This window comes from Lemur catta, chromosome 8 (assembly GCF_020740605.2).
Source record: "Lemur catta isolate mLemCat1 chromosome 8, mLemCat1.pri, whole genome shotgun sequence".
NCBI lineage: Eukaryota > Metazoa > Chordata > Mammalia > Primates > Lemuridae > Lemur > Lemur catta.
Genome location: NC_059135.1, coordinates 41,742,898 through 41,755,020, shown reverse-complemented (window position 1 = coordinate 41,755,020; position 12,123 = coordinate 41,742,898).

Genomic DNA, 12,123 nt, shown 5'->3' with positions numbered 1-12,123 from the left:
ATCCTAAAGTCCATTCATGGTACTCACAGTAAGAACACTTGTTTTTCCATCTCACTCTTCTCTCTCATCTGTATGCCTAAATACATATTAAAGACAAAATAAATCAACCATAGGAAGCAAAAAGTGAAAGGGCATAACAGTTATTTTCATTGGAATTGACTTGAGATTTTGGTTAAGGGCTTCTGTATCTTGCAGTATCTTGCATGTATATCCACACTGTCAGAGAGCACTTACTATTTGAGGTCAAAGAATAAAAAGAAAATAAAGTCCCTTGCCTTTTCTACATTTCAAATAAGAGTCTAATGTATTTGTGAAATTTTCGCTTTCTTCAATTTAGACAATCTGCTGATGGAATTGCATAAATAAGGTTTTCCAAATTTCCTCCTATATACCCTGTAACTTTCACATCGCATTTATTTAGGTTATTTTCACTACTGAATTTCCTAAGTCCAGTCTTTTTCACAATACTCTGCATACTGATTTCTGTTTTCATTTAAAATTTATTTTGTTCATTATAGGAATTTATTAATGATGTGTTTTTAGTAACACAATGCTTTGCAAATCTGCTGGCTGGTAGAGACCTAACGTTGCAAGACTGTAAGTGCTGTGAGAGCAGAGGCACTCTCTGTCTTCATTCACTACTGACTGCATCTCTTGAACAGTGCCTTGCACAGTGCAGATAGTGAAAAAGTTTATCCCATTGATTTACTGAATCAATAAATGAATTAAATAAAACATTATTAAAAAACCAGGCAGTATAATGCAATTGCCATAATAGAAGTTAATTACAGTGGCTGCTAGTATACTTCAGTGTTCTTGAATACAACCCTCCGCCTCTGTAAGAAAGTAGAAGAGATATTTGAAATGCCCCTATCTTCAGAAAACTCCATCACCAAACCATAGATTTTGCTCTCAAAGAGAGGCCAATAGATTCTTCCCTAAGGGATATTTATTATAATATAATTATAACATACCTATAATCTTCAAGCCAAATCATATTTTAAAAAATTATACATGGATAGACTGTAATTTGTAGTCAAACAATAAAAAGAGAAATCATAAAAATAATAGCCTACTGTGAAAGCCTGCCTGCAGCACTAACCCCAAGGAGCAGATCTAGAGTAAGACAAGGAATTCATATTGATGAAGATAAATAAGCAAATCTTATAAGGTGGTGTGCAGATTATAAGAGTGATCATTATTTTTAAAACTATAAGGTATTTAAGTAAATTATTTTAAATAAAATTACATTAGGATTTACCAAAATTTTGAACCAGTACAAATCATTACTACATTGACCACTGCAATAAGAAGATATGCAATAATTTTAAACAAATATTTGAATAAAATTCTGGCATCTAGACATTCATTTATGTGTGTATGCATTCAAATTATTATAAATTTATTAGGGATGGAGATACAGATAAATAAAACAGTACTGGGGAGAAGACAGATATCAAAACCAATTATTCCTATAATATGTAAGCATTGCTATGATCACCATGTGAATACGAGTCCTTTGGGAGAAGAAAACAGAACAACTGATTGCCCTAGGGAGTGAGGCAAACCATGGATGAGAAACTTTTGAACTGCTGCTTAATGATAAACAGCAGTTTGCTGAGAGGAGGAGAAAGAGTTGGGTATTCTGGGCACTGCATTCTGAAGGCAGGCAGCTTGTTCAGAGAACAGGGACGAGTTCAGTATGCTTGGCCCAAAACTGTAGAGAAGGGAGGAAAGGACAGGTAGAAAAGTAAGGTGTGTCCAGGTTACAAAAGTCCTAATGTTCTGTGATAAAGATTTTGAGCTTTATACTACAGGTGATGGGGAGGCAGAGGTCTTAGATAGAAAAGTCAAATGATACAATTTTATTTAGGTAAAGAATATTAAATGTTGATGACAGCATGCTGATAATTACCTAGAGAGAAGAAAGATTGGCCAAAGAAGGCCAGATAGGAAGGAGAAATAATGCTCTAAGTGAAAGATTTTAAAGAACTTGAACTAAGGCAGTTGAAAGAGAAGACAGAACAAACTGAGACAGACATTAGTGAGAACAAATTGGTAGGTTGAAAGGATTGACTGAACACAGGAAAAGGGATGTGTGTGAAGGGATTCTTAAAATTTGGGCTTAAGCAAAGACAGAAGATGGTAACACTTGTTAGATATAGAATGCTGGTAAAAATCAGGATTAATATGAGAAGTAAGTAGTTCTATTTTAAACATATTGGTATGAGATGATACTGGGATGTTAGCTTGATAATAGCCAATTCTCTTTGTCTTTCTTACCTTTTCCCCCTCTGTGTTTCTGTTTCTTCAATATAAATATGATAGTTGAAGCCATGACATTGACTGGGATCACCCAGAAGAGTGAATATGATTGGACGAGGTGATCAGGGGCATCCATTAAATAACCTACATTTAAGAGATGGTTAAAAGAGGAACTGTCAGTAAAGGTGACAGAGACAAAAATGATCACAAAAGTAGGTGGAGAAACAAATACTCAGTGATGTCTGAGAAATTAAAGTGGAGAGTTTAACAAAGTCAAGTCCTCAAATTCTGCAAATTCTGCAGAGGCTGAAAAGCAAGAGAACATTGGTTAGCTTGGCAAAAGCAGTAAGCGTGAAAAAGTTGAATTTATTCATTCATTCATTTATTCAATAAACATTTTCAAAAAGTCTACTATGTATTTGGCCTTGGCACACAAATATCAGCAATACATATCATCAGGTGCATTGCAATAAAATGAGGCTATGTCTAGTCTATCAATAGTTTTTCCAGGAAAGTAGTTTGTTATGGGTAGACCATCTTGGTTGCATTCAGGCTTTACATTGGAATCTTCTCCTAAGTATGATGTTTCTATCAAAGATGCATTTCATTATATGGCATCTATCACCTGCTGGTCCATAACCTCTTTTTAATGAATCAAAGACATGAATCAAATGGGGATCTCTATCCAAATGGTTACTAAAACATTTAGGTGCTTGAAATGAAATTTCTGCAGAAAATTCTCCTGATCATTCTTACCCCTCCCCTCCCCACACCCATTATCAACAGCCACACATCATTACCTAAAATTCCTGGATAAAATGGGAATTGTGAGATGAATTTTTAAATGTTAACAATTAGAAACACAAAATTTCCCTGCACATTTTAACTGCTAATCCATAAAAATAAATGGCACATTCAATTACAATCAATGTAAAAATATGGCCCCAGATACAATCTCTCACATTCTCACTTACTGCTATGTGACTCGTAGACAAATGACTTCAGTTCTCCATAGGTAAAATAGGAATTATAATACCTGCCTCACAGAATTATGAATTAAGAGGAGATGAGCTAATATTTAACAAATAGCTAAGAAAGTGTTCGACACATAAAGTTTTGATAGTGATTATTAATATAACATAAAGTGCCTAGCAATATATATAATATATAGTAGCTGTTTAACAAATCTAATCCTAAAACTGTGTTCTTTGAAATGTCCTTCATTTCTTAATATCCCATTGGGCATTATAAATATCTTAACTAATTCAAACAAAAGTCATAAAAATTGTTATTCTTGCCTCGTTGCTGAAGAACAAAAGAAATGAAGACTCAATTAAGCAACGTGGCTAAGGTAGGAAATAACAGAACTATGATTTGCGTGCTGCCCTTTCTAACTCAGAATCCTGTGCAACTACACACTGTGTGTCCCAGCCTGCTTCTCTTTTAAAATTTCTCCTCACTTTCACCCCTTCCTCTACCTTCTGATTTATTTTCTTTTCTTGTATTTTGCATTTCCCATACATTGTTGCCAGGCATCCAAAAAAACAATTGGTTTCCTTAGTACATGCTTGCTCCTAAGATCAGTTACTTGGGAAGCCCCAGCTTACAGTTTTACATAGGGATATTGTACTATAAATCTCTCCAGGGACATCAATGATTTTTATTAGATTTATTAAGATCTTATATACCTAATAGTTCAAATATTTTCACGAAGACAAAGATTGTTTTCCCTCCCTGACACATACACTGAGTTATCTTTTTATTTAACTGAAAGCATTCACTTTAAAAAGTGGATCCCATGGACAAAAATTAAAATTACAATTAAAGCAAAAGTTAGGAATGTAAGTTTTAGAGCTACATTATCTTTTTGTTATCTTTCATGTGAAAAAGAACAATATCAGATTAATAAAGTGATTGGCTATTATTATTTACTACTTAATAACTGTTCATCCTCCCTTGAAAAGGTTAGAAATGACAAAAGTTCTATTAATACTTTCCCAACTGCTTTTTCTCTGAACTAGAATAAATCTTGGAAACTTTTTGAATGCTTTTATTTATTTGATAGGAAGGAAACTAACAAATCGCTTTCTTTTATTATTTAGCATCTGTATTTCAATCATTCTTCCTCCTGCTGCTTTTGTCAGTAAAAAAACAATGTTCAACAGTGACATGATCCAGGCCTTATCGTTTGAGAAATCAAAGTGGCTTTTTACTTGGATTTGTGAATTCTATAAGCCTGTAGTCAAATTTGGTAGGATTTACTTAAATTTGCTAAATGTATTTGATTACTGATTTTCATATATTTAACAGTGTAACTCCATGTTGACCTCCATCCGCTGCCCGCCATCCTGGGAATATTGTTTGAGTATCCAAATTTCCTTTTATCTAACACACATTAATGCTGGTCTTCTATATTATTTTTTGCAATTTGGTGCCTTCTCTGTTCAGTCAAATGTTCCCTCTTCTTTTAATATGTAAGCTAAGCTTGAATGGAACAGTTTTGTAGGCAAAGAACATGTGTACTTTGGGTCCTAGAAGAATGGAAGAAACAGATATGGTCAAGAGGAAATAAAAGACCCCAGAGGCAGCTGATCTAATTTGGGGCAGGACTAACTGAATTATAAATGCAAAATCAACCTTTAGAATTTAAATCAATTATAGCTGTAAAGTTTCTTTCACTATTCATCAGTTCACATCAAGATCTATTCAATTGGATTTAAAAATGTTCTGTCTTTGACAAGTTTCTGAAAAGTGTCCTGAATAGAAATAAGAGTAATAGAATAAGTTCTCTGTTGTTACAATGGATCACTCATCACTCAGAAATGAGACTTCACATGCTCGGTGCACTTAGAGATACTGAATTTTGAATTATGTATGTTTGAAAATATTGAAAGACACATTTATTCTGGCTTAGTTTGTTGAATGTAGCATCCTGATTACTTGCAATATAAAAATGTGTTCTTTCTTCATAAAGATGCTGGTGTTTTCTATTGAGTTGTCTGGTTATCATTATGAAAGGACATCAGCTTTTTAAGGTATAAATGTTCCTACAATAAGCTTGCTACCCTCTAATAACAACAGAAAAACATTCGAGCACTTTTTTTTTAGTGTATATGATCTCCAAGTTCTTCTGAATTATTACTTGCCAATATTCCTATAATATTTTAAAGCAATTTCTTCTTTCTTTCAAGCAAAGTGTTGTCCCTGGACCAGGGGCATCAGCATCACTTGGAAATCTGTTTGAAATACAAGTTCTCATGTTCCTCCAGTCTGGCTTAATCAGAAAATCTGGGTATATACTCAATAATCAGCATTTTAACAAGATTTCTAGGAGATTCTGATACATGCTCAAGTTTAAGAATCACTGCTCTTATGAACTGTGTTGCTTCACTGTTTTGTGTATCTGGGACCCCTTTGTCAGTATGCTGAAGCCTGTGGATCATTTGTCAGAATAATGGTTTTAAACATCCAAAATAAAACACATAGATTTCTAAGGATAGATTATATTGAAATTCAGTTATCTAAATATTAAAAACAAATTTCCGATGCAATAATAATATACTTCTTTATTAATACATTTGTGTAATGGGATCTGTGGGCAAGTCTGATAACTATCATAGTTTTGAATATTGGTGATCAAAAAAGTTATTTTCAGATACCTGCAAGCATCACAATGTAATATGACTGTATCTGTGATTTAAACGGTGACAAATTCATATATATTACAAATATCATTGTGGTTTACGGCTACATTTATAATGGAAGGAGATACTGAATTTCAGCCAGCAGTTCATGAAAATAAAGGTGTAAGTTTTCTTTGTCTCCAAGTTTATAGATCCTCTGAATTCTATCCAAAAACCCCTAGGGAAAAAGAACTCTTACAGGATGTATGATTTCCAGCCCATCTAAAAAAATGCTTATCTCATAATCTAATACATGTGAAACATTGTGAAACAACATAGAAGACAGGATGTGAATCAAATGAGTTCTGGAAGCCATAGAATAAATTGTTCTTCCCCACGGCACTCGTGTTCTAACACCTGTGACAGTTAAAGCACAGCTGATTTAATAGTTTAATGGAAATACTAATGGTGCTCCATATTTTCCTGCCTCATCATACGTTTGTATGCATTACAGTTTTAAATTTCTTTCCACATGCTTTGTGAATCTTTATTTGTCCCTTTATGTATTAATAGATATGTCTTGATTCTTTAGAACCTCTTAGAAACAGCAAGATTTCAGGTCCTCTCTTCATGGTGTTACTCCCAGCTCCATTTGAGAAAACGGATATTCAAAGTTCACAAAAACAAATGAAGGTCATGGAGCACAATTCAGTGCCATGCCTCCCACTAGGTTTCCTATTTCTGCTTCTGTGTTCTGGCCTTAATGGCCATAGCTACAAAGAGGCAGGGAGCCAATGAGACCTGGCCACCGGTTGAGATAGCGGAGTGGTGCTATCAGTTGAATGAGAAGGATGAAAAAAGGATTCCATTTCAGTCACTGTGGACAGACTATTCAAACAGGAAATAATCAGGTTATAAAAGGATGGAACTGCTTTCATCATGAGACAGAAGAGACAATAGACTGTCAGGAAAGAAACATATTCATATTTTGTGGCAATTCTTTCTTTTAGAAGCCATTATTTTAAAACCATGTTTTGTCTTGTAGCTCCTTTTATTTGCTAGATTCTTTTCACAGACTTGATCATTAAGGGGCAGTAGGAGGTCCTTCAGAGGACCTTTATTAGAATACGTTTTCTTTTATGTTGTCTTTTATTGGTATGTATCATCTGATAACCTGAAATGGACACTGATTTCTAGTCTTTAGCATGTGGTCACAGTGTGACACTGACATAAATTTTCAAAAGCTCAGTTTTATTATTTATCTATGGAGGATTATATTTGCTTTATTGATTCAAATATGTTTTTTAATAGGTGAGGAAAGAGGAACAAATATTTATTGAGGGCTTACTGTATGTCAAGCTCTCACAATATGAGGAAGCAATGTATTACAGGAAAGAAAGTAATGCATCTAATTGGGCAGGCGGAGGTGGAAGAAGAGAGTGCCCCTCTGCAGATGTTACAGCTATCCTGGAGCCAGGTGCCAACAGTGGGGAGGTGCAGAACAATGAGACTACAGACTGGGAAGAACCCATGAGAGTCTCAGTAGAGTATGAGCATCTGCAAAATATCAGTAGTAGCAAAAATCAACCAAAGCATTATGGTTAGGCAGAGTGCTGTGTTTTCTCCTTTAGCTTTTGCCAGGACTGTAGAAATGTCTGTCGGCAGCTGTAGATGGAAAATTAAGAAAGAAGACAGGGAAAATCTGTCTAATGTAGTAAAGAACTGACTGCATTTTTCATGACAAAGAGGAGAGACAGCCATGTTTTCCGTTCAGTTCTATGCATCTTACATAATATCTGCTTTTGGAGGGTTGGACAAAAGCAGAGAGAACTTGCAGTTTCTGTGCGGAAGGGAGTGGGAGGATCATTTGAATGAGGAAACTCTTCATGAGAACCAGTGTCTCCAGAGGGGGGAAAAAAAAAAACTAACCCACAAACTCTGAAGTTTAATTCCATGCTTAGGAATACAGCAGATATTTATTATTTTTTTTATTATTTTTTTAATGCTAGGAAATAAATAATTTGAAATGATCTTTAGAACAGCAGTGAAGCTAGATTTAGAAATATATCACTTAAAAAAAATTACAACTTCTAAAGGAACTCCATTGCAATTTCACCTAGTCAAAGATAAAGATTGTTAGTTACTTTCAGGATTGGCCTATCCTTCACAGGACCATGCAGGTAAAATATTTGAACTATAGAGTCATTAGAATAACATAGTAAAACATTAGCTATTTTCATGGTTATTGCTAAGAATTATTAAGTTGTGACTTGTTGAAAATAGCAGGTAAATGTGGGGTTTAGTGTGCATAATAAAAGCATGAAATAGATCTATGGCAAAAAAGAAAAAAAAGGCTTAACTATTTAATATATACTTTTCAGGGACAGGGAAGGGTTAGCAGAAGTGAATATGGGAACATATAATTTATGATCCTAACCCAAATACTTTTATCTGGCACACATGCTCAGACTCTTCTCTCGTATCTTTGGGACCTGCAGCAGAAGTACAGATGGAAGCCCATGTATTTGACATGTTTCAAGTCTATAAAGGAAGCCACAAAAATATTATAGATACCTTTCTATTTCTGAGTTCACAAATAATTATTCATAGCACTCAAGGTTAGAATTCTCAGAATCCTTTGAGTTTTGTGCAAGAACATGTCAGTGTGGGCGATCTGGCCTCTGACCCCCAGAAGGTCCCTTTCTGTCAATCCCCAGCTGCTCCTTGCACTGGGGAGGGTTCTCATGTGTAAGTACACACTTCAGCCTACACATTTCAGTTCTGCCCACTTCATGTAAACAGCCATCCCAAGGCCACTCCTTACTTTAAGGAGTGCATTTCCTGAGTATGAGCGTAAGCCATTGGGTTGGAAACTCTGGGGTCCCAGGTGGCCAGGATAGGATCATAAGGGGAGGCTTAAGCCCTAGGTGGGTGTGTTTTCTTGTCTCAGATAACAACTCATCACATGGGCAGACCCTAAATTTATGGTGCAAATACTAGAGTATAATCTGCAGTCTGGGCAAGCTTTCTGGACACAGAATATAAAAAGGAGAAAAATGACTCTGGCTGCACTTGTTATATGAACATGAAGAAATAGAAGTTAAAGTGACAAAGTGAATTTTAAAGGGGGAGAGTTTTCAAGTTTGCAAATAAACTAAATGGTCTATGAAGAAAGAGAAGGTCAAGAAAATAGCCATTAGCAAATGTCCAGAACAGACTTAAGCAAGAAGATAACTTTTGCAGAACACTTATTTCAGAAAAGAAATACTATTTGATTTAGAGGAGGAACATAAATTTTAGTTTTATTGTTTTGTTTGTTTCTTTATGAGGTAATGGGTAGCACTCAGAAAACTTCTAATAAAATAATGAAGTGTTATGGATTGAATATTTGTGTCCCCCCAAAATCATAGCAAAGCCGTTACCCTCATTGTGACTGTATTTGGAAATGGGGCCTCAAAGAAAGTAATTAAGATTACCTCTTGGGATTTGAATTTAGTTATAAGTCTAGAAGCAAAGAGAGGTGGTAGGGTGGTTCCTCAAGACAATCAACATTGTCTTACGTGACAAATGAGTCTGGGGACGCCATTGCCATTTCCTCAGACAACACATTAATCCCCTCTTAGGAAGTAGGAAAACCAACACTCCTGTGGGTAGAGAGGCTCTTTCTTTTTTGCTGGGGTTGGGAAGGCTGCTTCCACTGGGGATGGGGAGACATCTCCCACTGGCAAGGAAGACTCATCAGAATTTAGAGGCTCAATGTCCTGAGCTACATCAGGGTCTTCTCACAGGCTCCCATCTCTACTTACAGGATCCTATTCTGTCCCAATCAATGCCTTTGATTATTAGGCAACACCCATGAGGCTGGGAGTTTAATTCAACCAATCATAGGATGAGACTCTGCATATGATTTTCAGCAATGTTAGACATGTGGCTACAAGAGATAAGGCTCACTTTCAGGGCACACCTAAAAGATCTTACATCATTTATTCAGTGTGTGATCTGGAAATTCGAATCCCTGCGTTTATTCTTTTCATTTACCACTTTGTCAAAAAATATTAGTAGTAACCAACTAATATCACTATAATTTTTAGTTTTCCAAAAAATGTTTGAAAGTATCATAAAGAGAGTCACTTAGTTCCTGGCTTCTTATAAGAGGTTGATCAGGAATACTCAATGCAGATATTTTTTGTATCTCTATAAACAGTTCAAGGCATGGACTATCAGTACTCTGTTTACTATTAGAGATAGTGTCATTAGGGTCTTTAAGTCTAGTCAGATTAGAGAACCAATTCCAGAAACCCCAGTCCCAATTCAAAACACTCATCTTTAAAATTCTTTTCCTCTAGAACCACTCTTGGTACTAAAATTTATATTAGAGTTCTCCAGAGAAACAGAACCAATCGGATGTATATAGATATATAGACAGAGATTTATTATGGGGGATTGGCTCACACAGTTATGGATAATGTGAAGTCTTGTGTTGAATATAAAAATGTGTTTCCAGAAAATGTAAGACACTGGCTTCTGGAGGCATTTGAGTCAGTGACCTTGCTTTAAATATGTCTGTTTCAATGTGTGTGGCATCATATAGCAACACCTTTCATATAAAGACTTAGTCTTCAGTTCACTTACTTTGAACTACATGCTTATCATTAGCCACTTTTCTTTTCTTTGTAATAGCCATAGCTGAGGCTTAAAATTTCCTTAGAAATCAGCCCAGGCCCCACACACCATAAAAAAAAAAAGAAGAAGAAAATGTAAGACAATGGATGGAAGATGGAACATATAGCCTGAGATGAAGAGAAAGAAATCAAAGGAAAGTTAAAAGGAAATTGTGAAGGACAAACTGAAATAGCAAAATATTCAAGAAACACCTTAAAATAAAATTGTAGGATGAAAATATTTGGGATCTCAGGAAGGAAGAGAGATATATTCCAGCTGAAGTTTGAGAGAAGGATGTCTCTCTCTCTACAGACTTCTACACTTGACAGGTGACAATTTCAAAGCATTTTGGCCATTTAAAGCCAAGAAAGCGACCATTAACAGCTACGTGGCTTGCCACAAGCCCCTTTCTTCCTCCTAGTATTCCAGAGGTGGCACAATTTTAAAGAAGAGAGTGTGAGAAAGGAAAAGAGTGAATGCTTTCTGGGTGATAATGTCATTCTATTCCCCCTTCCAAAGATCATTTTCCCCTCCCTCTTACTTCAGAATACTTCAAAAAAGTAGTCTGCACACTCCCTCTCCCCTATTCTCTCTGTCCTATTCACGTGCCAGTACAACTCTGTTTTAATTATTGGGTTAGATAATAGTTGCCAGGGCTTATTTCCCTGTCCCCTTGTTATTTTTCTTTTCTCTCCTTCCCTCTCTCCCTCGCTTCATTCCTTCCTTCCTTTTGTTAGAGTTTTCATTGCTATTTATCTTTATTTCTTCTTATGAAAATTAGAATCAGCATATCTGGTTTCCAAATAATTATCTACTTTTAAAAATTGCATCACATTTATTTTATAATTTACATTGGGAAGCATTGACATCTTTTGGTGATGTTCTCATTCAAGAACATGGGTGTCCTTCCATGTATTGATAACCTCTGTTGTGTCCTTTAGTAGACTTTAAGATATATTTCATATAGTTATTCATTTCTTATGTAAGTTGTTTCTACATATTTTATCTTCTCTAGTTGCCATTGTAAGTTTGCTCCTTTCCCACTGCATCTTCCAACTCATTATTACATGTATATATTAATAATATTGATTCATATACAATTATTTTATATGGTGGTACATTTCTTAATTCTCCTACTGCTTAGATTAGCATTCTAGATGTGTCTATATTTATCATGAGCAAATTTTGATACTTTTCTTCTCTTTTCCAAATTTGTTACCACTATTTTGCTTAGTTTTATTTATTTATTTATTTTGGGGATGGTTCATCTACTTAGATATTAAATAATAATGGTGATATGGAAGTATTCACATCTTAGTCCTAACTCCAGGAACAAAGCTTCCAATATTTCCCTTCTGACATGATACTGACTTTACTCTGGGGCTAAGTATCTTTTATTATGTCATTAGGAATCTGTAAATTCTTTATTTATTATTATTTTTGAAAATTAAGTTTATAGTAGTTGAATTTTGTCAACTGCTTCTCCACTATCTTTGGCAATGACTATTTGATATTTTTTTCTCCTTAATTCTAGTAATATAATGTATTAAATTAATAGATTTCCAAAAATTTA